The sequence below is a fragment of the Salvia hispanica genome, chromosome 2, assembly GCF_029641045.1.
Source record: "Salvia hispanica isolate PSC_SH4W2 chromosome 2, Shi_PSC_v1, whole genome shotgun sequence".
In the NCBI taxonomy this organism is placed as follows: domain Eukaryota; kingdom Viridiplantae; phylum Streptophyta; class Magnoliopsida; order Lamiales; family Lamiaceae; genus Salvia; species Salvia hispanica.
Genome location: NC_142693.1, coordinates 15,911,728 through 15,921,493, shown reverse-complemented (window position 1 = coordinate 15,921,493; position 9,766 = coordinate 15,911,728). Strand labels below are relative to the sequence as shown.

The window sequence follows — 9,766 nt, the reverse complement described above, 5'->3', positions numbered from 1 at the left end:
TAATACATAATATGAAATTCATAAATCAAAAGTAATGTAAGGCAAGTACAAAAATAATATTATGTGTTGTAGATGACCTTATTAGTTTTGACATAATACTTCATCATTATGACATGTTGTAGATTGTTTTTTTCTTCTTTATATATTAAGATTCTTGTTTTAGTTTTTTATAGTATGTTTTGAATATTCTTATCTGTTGAACAAGGTGTATGTTTTAAAAGAAATATATAATTTTAATTTTAATTATGCATTCGGTTACTTTAATTTGTACGTTTTTAGTAAAAGTTTTATTTTTCAGTTATTCACAATTTACTAAGAATATATAAATTCACAATTACGTAATACATAAATAAAATAAAATTTTAAGTAAAATATAATCCATATATAATGTTAAGGGAAGTGTGTAGAAATGATGCATAAGGTTGTAAGTTTTAAGTGATTAAAAGTAAAAAAGATTTATGAGTGAAGCAAATAATCGTGCAAGTGATATGCGAAGATCGTGCTAACGTAGGAGAGCAAGCCCTCTCTTGTACCAACGTAACTCTAGGTATAATGTTTTCTTAATTAAAAAAAAATGAAAATGTGAAATATATATTCCACACAAGTGCCTAGTTAGTGAGTTGCGGCAGGACGACTCTTTCTTCACTGTAAAAGTGTCATAACGCGTGAAACTCGAGAGTGATTGAATTAATTATTAAAATGATTCTGCGTATTTTCTAGGTGATGTGTTGTTTGACACTAAATGCTCAAACCGCTGACTAAGATCATCTATCATTTTCTTTGCTTCTTAGGTTTATACTGTTGAAGACGAGGATGAACTGGAAAAAAATTTCACATCCCCCAAAGTGAATGTGTATTACTATTATAGTTGGGAGGATGGCTCGTCTTTGCCTCACATTATTTGCACTAGAAAACTTGAGGAGATAAAGATTCAGGTAATGCAAGGTCACAAATTAATTTGTAAACATTTATTCTATAAAGACTACTTATTAAACTTATATTATTTGTCAAAACATAGTACTCTCATGGGCACCAAAAAGTAGCTTCAGAAGCTGCATATGGTTATTTATTAATCATTACCTAATATATGATGTCATTTTATAGGTCATGACACGCAAGTCGCACGGACGTGTAAGTATTTTTTTCCTACTTTATGGGTTGGTTTTGACCATCGTATTACGTGTTTTCTTCACAGGTTCAGAAATATTACAGGAAACGTTGACTTAGACACTTGCTAATTTTTTGGCGTGAGGCTCCTTATAGTCAAAAATATTATGTTATCTGGTGTAAGTTTCCATTGTAGATGTTTAAAGACATTGACATATGATGTCATTTTATAGGTTTTGACACGCAAGTCGCACGGACGTATAAGTATGTTTTTCCCATTTTATAGGCTGATCTTGATCATTGCATTATGTGTTTTTTTCGCAGGTTCAGAAATATTACAGAAAACGTTGACTAAGACACTTGCTAATATTTTGGCGTGAGACTCCTTATAGTCAACAAGATTATGTTATCTGGTGTAAGTTTTCACTATAGATGTTCAGAGACATTGACTAAGGCACTTGCTAAATGCAACTTTGATATTTGTAATACATTGGGGTTTTTTGAGTTAATGCTTGTGGGTAGTCTTTAATTTGGGGTATAATCCTATCTTAACTAATTGTATATAGTAATGCTTTCAATATTTATATACATATGTACACGTGTAGCATCTGTGCGACGTGTGTGCTACGTGTAATTGATTGTTTCTAATTTTAAACTTATTTCAGTTACTCCCTCCGTCCCATTCAACATAACCACCTTTCCTTTTTGTTTGAGTTAATGTTCGATTCAATTACTATACAAATAAAGTAAAATATGCGACAACATATGCTTATTAGTAAATGAACATATGACGTCGAAAACATATTCTAACAAGGCTCTCATCCGTTTATCCCCTCATCGACGTGAGCCTTGTTAGTGGCATGGCCGCATGATTGTTAAGTAAAATAAGATTGCCTTTGTGAAGGTAAAATGTGTTTATGTTCTTTCACAAAACATTCCACCATTCAGCAATAACCCTCTCAAGAGGAGAACCCAAAAGCCAGATGGGATGGAGTAGCCGGTGATGTTGGCGAAGCAAGCGGCGAGGGGGGAAGGGGGTGGGGAGCCGATGAAGAAGAGTGAGATCAAGGAGAAGATTGGAAAATGTTGGACTTGACGACCACGTTCTTGAGGTCGATGATCCGGTCGTAGTGGGACAGCCAGTTGACGATGGGGACACTGAGCTTGTTTTAATCTTTTTTAGTGTGTCTTGAATATTCTTTTCTGTTGATGAGGTGTATATAATTTTTTTTTTTAAATAACTTTAATTACGTAGTCGATTACGTTATTTTTATGCTATTAATTTTTGTAAAAAAATTTCAGTTATTCACCGTTGGATTATATAAAATAAAAAAATTTTAAAAAATTTATAATCCATATATAATGTTGAGTATAGAATGCATAAAGTGGATAGCGATAAAATGCAAACTCATATATTGCACAAACTCTAAATTTTTCAACACAATTCAAGGATTCAAGTTTAACTATGGGTTATTATGAAATCCATTTTTATTGCTCTCACAACTATAAATTTATAAGGAACGGAGGGATTCATCTACTTTTAATGCTAATTTGACTATGAAAGGATAGAGTCAATAAGTAGGATATATTATATAAAACAACATCTTAATTGCAAATCAATACATTTATTAGTACACCCTTATAAGGAAACAAATCTTTATTATTGATACACCTTGCATGAATAACAATACAAACATTATTGTTAGAAAATAATGTAACAGAATAATCAAACAACCATCATATATCAAACAAGTTGGCAGTTAACCACAGAATACATCTCAATTCCCTTTCTTAGTCCACTTAGCTTGCAACGGCGGAATGCTCTGTTCATTCTTGAAGAAATTCGTTGGATCAACAACTGTTTTCACCCGAACAAGACGATCAAAATTATCCTTGTAATATGACTTCCCCCAAATGCTTGCGCGTGCGTAACTTGTCTTCCCATTAGGTTTATTCACTCCAATATCGAGATCTCTGTAGTTGTAGTAGGCTTCCCTGGGCGAGCTCGAGACATAAGGAGTCATGTATTGATAATACCTGCGGCTCCAGCTTATGTATCTGTCCGCGTCCGCAGCCTCAGAGTTTTGCCAGTAAGTCAAGCCGGCAAGTTTGTAGAGTGCACCGGCTCTGTGAGGAAATGGAGTTTCCGATTCTGATATTGCATCCATTCTTCCACCATACGGCACCATGTAGTATGTCGTCTCGTCTGCTTCTGGTTCACGCAACATAGTCACCATGCCTTCAATCGCGTTCAGAGGAATGGGTGTCCTTATATAATCCGACTTGGCTTTGAGCTGCCTCAGACCGGCCTGAGTCCGGTTGAGCAAAGTATCAAGTGGAGTTATTGGCATTTGGTTGCTAAATAAGGTGGATTCGATCCAGCTCATTTCTGTGCAGTCTTCTCTCACTAGCCCTAACTCGGGAAAGATTTCTTGCATGTATGAAACTAATCTGTCGGCACCGCCAAGGAAAACTGAGAAGAAATTAACTTGGACCGTGGAGTTCACCCTGAATACGATAACTCCTACGAACAAATCTTTGTCCGCTCGAGGAGCCACATATTGCCAGCGATGCCACAACGCAGAGCCGTTCTGTTTTTCCACATTCCTCGTGATTGAGAAAACAGTGACTGTTTCTGGAACATCCACCAGTTGGACCTTCCAGGCAGTGATCACACCAAAGCTGGCACCTCCGCCGCCTCTGATGGCCCAGAATAGATCCTCTCCCATTGATTTTCTGTCGAGGATTCTGCCATTGGCGTCGATTATTCTTGCATCTATGACGTTATCTCCAGCGAGGCCGTATTTTCTCAGCATTGTGCCGTAGCCTCCTCCACTGTAGTGGCCACCGACACCAACTGTAGTGCAAATAGCCCCGGGAAACCCTAAAGTGGAGCTCTTTTCCGCAATCTTGTAGTATACGATTCCCGTCGTCGCACCGGTCTCAATCCATGCCGTTTTCTCATCCACGTCGACAGTAACTTCGCTGAGATTGATCAAATCGATGACCACGAACGGGACATGGGAGACATAAGACAGTCCCTCCATGTCATGGCCGCCGCTTCTTGTTCTGATTTCCAGACCACTTTTCCTGGCGCAGCGTACGACTGGCGGGATCTGGGATTCGTGTTCTGGGGTTATGATCACTTGCGGTTTAGGAGTGGATTCCGACGCAAATCTAGGGTTTCGGATGGAGAATTGGAGGATGGAAGTGTAAGATGAGTTTGCATGAGTGTAGACATCATTTGAAATGGAGGAGTAGTTGGTTGTTTTGGAGAGACATTGAAGAAAGTTGTCTTGCTTATCAGCAATAGCTACTGATGAGCATGACAAGATGAGGAGAATAAGATGAGAGAAAAATAGATGAGATGAATTTGAAGGAGTTTTCATGGTTTATGATTATGAAAATATGAGCTTGTGATTGTGTTGTTTGAGAACCATGCATTGTAACCTATTTATAGGAACATTAAGGTTTGAAATAATCCTCATATCATAGCATATTAAAAGTCAACCGTCTCAATGGCTGCTTTATTTGAAATTCTTCTTCAATAGTAAAAGTATTTTTTATATATATTAATGTGCCATTCTTTAGATTCTATTGTCTGTTTTATTCTGAGAGGAAATATAAAAGTATTTTGATCAATTATAAATAAATTCCTTGTAATTGAGAGTTCAATTCTGAGTCCCTTGCCAATGAATTAAGGTGCTCTCTTCTTGGTATGCTTAATTAATTAAGCAAATTGAATGGCCAAATTCAAGTTGCTGAATACTTTTAGATAAGTTTAATACCAATTCCAAGTCATGCATGCTGATTATGTGGATTCAGTAATAGGTTTGACTTTCAATCGGCCAACAATTTGAATGGCTGAGACGCGGCGTCATTTGAGAGCGTTTACAATATTCACATATACCGTGTTCGGCTATTCGAGATTGAATTTATTTGAGATTAATTTTGTCATAGAGATTACATCAATTAAGGTTGTGACTAGCGTGGAGTGGATTCCTTCGACAAAATCAAATAGCTCCGTTTAGTATAATGAATTGAGTTTGTAAAATTGGAATTGCGGCTTTAAATTCAAAATTCAAAAGTGGTATTACAAATATTTGGATTTGGTTATGAGATTCAATCTCGTGAATTTAATTATTAAATTTAATCTTTTAAATAGAATGGATCCATAAGGTATAAGATTTTAGTCCTACATGCTGTTGATAAAAATAAAAATGTTTTCCCTAATTGAAGAAACAGAAAAATTGTCAACTTGACCGATGTTAAAATGTCAGAGAACCTAGATAGTTATGACTTGACTTGGTTCTTGAAATAGAAAAGATCGAAACCTCCTTCGTCATAAATTTAATACTATATCCAAATAAGTGGAGTAAGAATGAAAAAGGTATCTCTTTATTTCCACATTTAAAAGTCAATTGCACTTTTATCGTGTTCATTAAAAAGATGCTGTTTCCTCTTTGATCGTGTTATTTATGAGTATTTTGTAATTGTCAAATGTCAATTCTAATAGGACATATAATACCTTTTAAAACTTACATTTATATTTTGTTAATTACTATTAGGTAGTACTAAATATACATTAGTAGAATGTAAAGCTTTTTTAATCTTCAATTTTCAATAATAAATATTACTGGGAGTTTATTGTCTAATAAAAAAAAGTTTAAAATTGAAATTATTAATGGGAATAAATTAATAAAATAGTGAAACTAACAAATGTTTGTCAAAAGAGTTTAGGTAGAGAGATCAAAAACTGCAACCTCCTGCACTTAAGAAAGAGATTTGAGGTTATCCACACTCCTTTATTTTTTATGGCCTTCCACAATGGATTTAGGCTAGTCATAGGTCAGTCATAGGCTAGCTACAAACTCCTCCTATCACATCATCAACACTAAAATTCCTCCTAACATATCATCAGGACAAGCAACTGGACAAGCAATAGGCTAACCATAGACTAGCCACAACAATCAAAATTAAAAAAACAACTAAATTTCCGGAATTAAACACAAAATGCGAAATTAAATTTACAACACATATACGGGAAAATGCAATAATTTCATTCAAATTAAAAAAAGTGCGTACTAAAAAAAATTACATAAATTAAAAAAAATACATAAAACAAAAAAATTATCGTCGTGCAGTCCTCCGCGCTCACAACTCTTCAATTAAATCCTTTTGGAGTTGAATATGAGCATCCACTTGGAGCATGTCGGCATGTGTCTGGAGACGGCCGGTTTCATCGTGAGGTACCCCCAGTCGTACATTGGTGGCGGCCACACCGTGGCTTGGACCGGCTTCATTATCGTCGTTGGCCCAACTAGTCAGTTGTACACCTTCATCTTCGACAATCATATTGTGCGTGATAATACAGACGTACATTATATTAGCAATGCAGTTGACATGCCACAAACGCGTTGTACCCTTAATTGCCGCCCATCGAGCTTGGAGCACCACAAATGCGCGTTCTACATCCTTGCGCGCCGACTCCTGCCGTTCCGCAAAGTAGGCCTTCTTGTCCTCATTTGCGCATCTTATCGTCTTCACAAAAACGGGTCACCTAGGGTATATCCAATTCGCCAAGTAGTAGCCCATATCATGCCGGTTGCCGTTGGCGACAAAACTGACGGTCGGACTGACGCCCTGGTACTGCTCGTTGAAAAGGGGCGACGAGTTGAGGACGTTGAGGTCGTCATTCGACCCGGCTACCCCAAAATACGCATGGTAAATCCACAGCCTTTAATCAGCTACTGCCTCGAGGATCATCGTGGGATTCTTTCCCTTGTAACCGTGGTGTAGAACCCATTCCAGGCAGCGGGACAGTTCTTCCATTCCCAATGCATACAATCTATGCTGCCTAACATCCCCGGGAACCCATGCTTCTCCTCGTGCATCTGCAACAGATCCTGACAGTCTTCGGGGGTAGGGTTTCGAAGATACTGCTCACCGAATATTTCAACGACGCCTTGACAGAAATACTTCAGACACTGCAGGGCAGTCGTCTCACCGATGTGGAGGTACTCGTCCCACATGTCTGCCGCGCCTCCGTAGGCCAACTGCCTGATTGCCGCAGTGCACTTTTGAATAGCTAAGTGGTCGGGTCTGCCAGCCGCATCGTGTCTGAAGCGAACACACATAAATCGACGCTCCAAAGCGTCAACGATACGCATAAACACCTCCCTGCGTATCCTAAAACGACGTCTGAACAGTTGTCCCCAAACTGCGGCTGCTCTGCCAAGTAGTCGTCATATAGCCGCTGATGTGCAGCTACGTGATCCCGATCAATCACTGCTCGGTAGTGGACAACGGGTTGAGGTACCGGCAGCGGCGGCTACAAGGCCCTTTCTAACAGCCGCTCTGCCTCGCGGATCGTATAGGCCTCTAACTCTTCCAACACTTGTCATTCGAACTCCTCCTCAGCGTCCTTACCACTACCACCCGCGTTACTTATTTCGCTTATTGCTCTTGTACAGAAATTCAGAGAGAGAGAATACTCGTTAAAACAAGCGGCGCAAATGAAAATGACGTTCAAAATGCGTATATATAGTGTTTCGGAAATTAAATAAATAAATAAAAAGCCGCTGGCCGATCGCTCGCCGATCACCAGCCTACAATGGCAGCGAGCCAATCGGCCAGCGCCTCGCCGATTTTCTCGCCGATTTGGCGCTCGCCGCCTATAATGGTTCGGAGAGCAGACCGGCCAGTGCCGGGAATCGGCTAGCCGGCCCGCTCGCCGCCATTGTGGATGCTCATATGGGTCTCATGTCTACATAAAAAAATACACCCCCACACATTTCTTTCCTTAAATATTCATGTGATCCACTTTTTGTATTTTTAAATATTTCTCATTTCAATTTATTTATTATGTATTCTATTTAAATTATTATTTTTATTTATATGGGATTTATTTAAAATAAAATATTCACAAGAATATGAGAGCCAACTATCCCACACAAGACACAACATAATATTACCTCATATTTTTATTAGTTAATTAACAAAGAACCATATAATGGACTCATTAACAATGTTTCCGTCCTACTTCATGGTACAAGCCTCGACCTGCTCCGCTCAAACGACAAGCAATGGGAACTCTGTTTTAAGCTTCGACATTTGAAATGTATGTATGACAAAGCCATTAGGACATCCGCTGCCCGAGCAGGTGCAATGCGGCCACAACTCACCAACTAGTCACGTGGTGAGATATATACATCTCTCCATCTTTACTTTTTTTAATTGATAAAAAAATATACCTAGGGTTATGGTAGTACAATGAATGACCAGTATATATAATATCAATTCATTGGTCAGGGCATGCACGTTGCACGGACCTACACGTGTGACGTGTACATATATATAGAACAATTTAGCAACATTGAAAGCGTTAGTATACAGAGTTAGTTAAGATAGCTTTATACCTCAAATTAACGACTCTCCAAATAGATTACAAATATCAAAATTGCATTAATTCAGGATATGTGAACCTAATAGGAGAGTTATGTATTACTAATCAAAGCATGTTTTCCTACATCTTACAGAAATACTACAAACCTATTTGTCCGGTGAAGACACCTTACAAGAAGCTTGATTCCATGCTCGGTCTTTGATTCGCTCATAAATCATAATTCTTTTCTCTATAATGCTAATCTTAAAATTGTACCAATGACAAGAAAAACCCCAACTTATCTTCTCTTCTCTATCTTTGGGGCTGCACTGCACCAGCTCGAGCTCCTCCATCGCATTAACTGCAGCTTTGCTAGTGAAGGATGGTCTTATCAAAGTTGCAGCTAGCTTTGAGATTTTCGTGTTTGGCTTTGAGATCAAGATATGCCACTAGGAGATGAGAGTCTGGAGTCCGATTCACACTTGCTTTGAGAATTGAGATGAAGAGAGTAAATATCAACTACTAGTAAGTTTATAGTGTAACCCTATCATTTTGTAGGTCCTTGCACACCACGCACATTACACGGACGCTACACATATACATATTTATAATAACATATCAATATAGAAAAGCAGTCACATATAGAGTTAATTAAGAAAGTAATAGTCAGATCAGCACTACATTTTAGCTGTCAGCGGTTTGATGTCACAAGCTCGAGTTCCTCTATCACGTTAACTGCAGCTTCGTTGGTCATGGTCTTACAAATTTCCGTTGAAATCAAAAATTAATTTTTTTCCATTTTAAAGAAATTATACATGATGTAGATTTTTTTTGTAAGGTGTCTTGACTGGGTAGTATGTGTGGCCTATACGGCAATGCAGTACTGATCATCTGCATCATTTCCGGCTTCTTTTTCTTCTTCTTCCTCCTTTTTAGGCTCTTCTTTTTTTGCATCTTCTTCCTTCTTTGCCTCTTCTTTCTTGGCTTCTTCCTTTTTTGGTTCCTCCTTTGGAGATTATGTGGGCCTGGATACAGGCTCAACTGTTCCAATCACAGTAAACATCTTTCCCTTTAGGTCGATGGAGATTTCATCCATTCCTACAAACCATCGCTTCAAGATTACGCGATAGCGATTTCCTAGCATCTAATTTGATAGCAATGCATTACATAAATGTACAAGTGTAGCTAGCGTCCGTGCAACGTGCGTGACCAGACCAATAAATTGACCTAGAGACCACCAAAATTGTCCTTATTGCTTAGCCATACATATATTTC

At 38.1% G+C, this 9,766-nt stretch overlaps 1 pseudogene; it reads right to left on the bottom strand.

The window, feature by feature from the left end:
* Positions 1-2,749: 2,749 nt before the first annotated feature.
* Positions 2,750-4,496, bottom strand: LOC125186870 (tetrahydroberberine oxidase pseudogene; annotated as a pseudogene).
* Between the last annotated feature and the right edge of the window lie 5,270 nt (positions 4,497-9,766).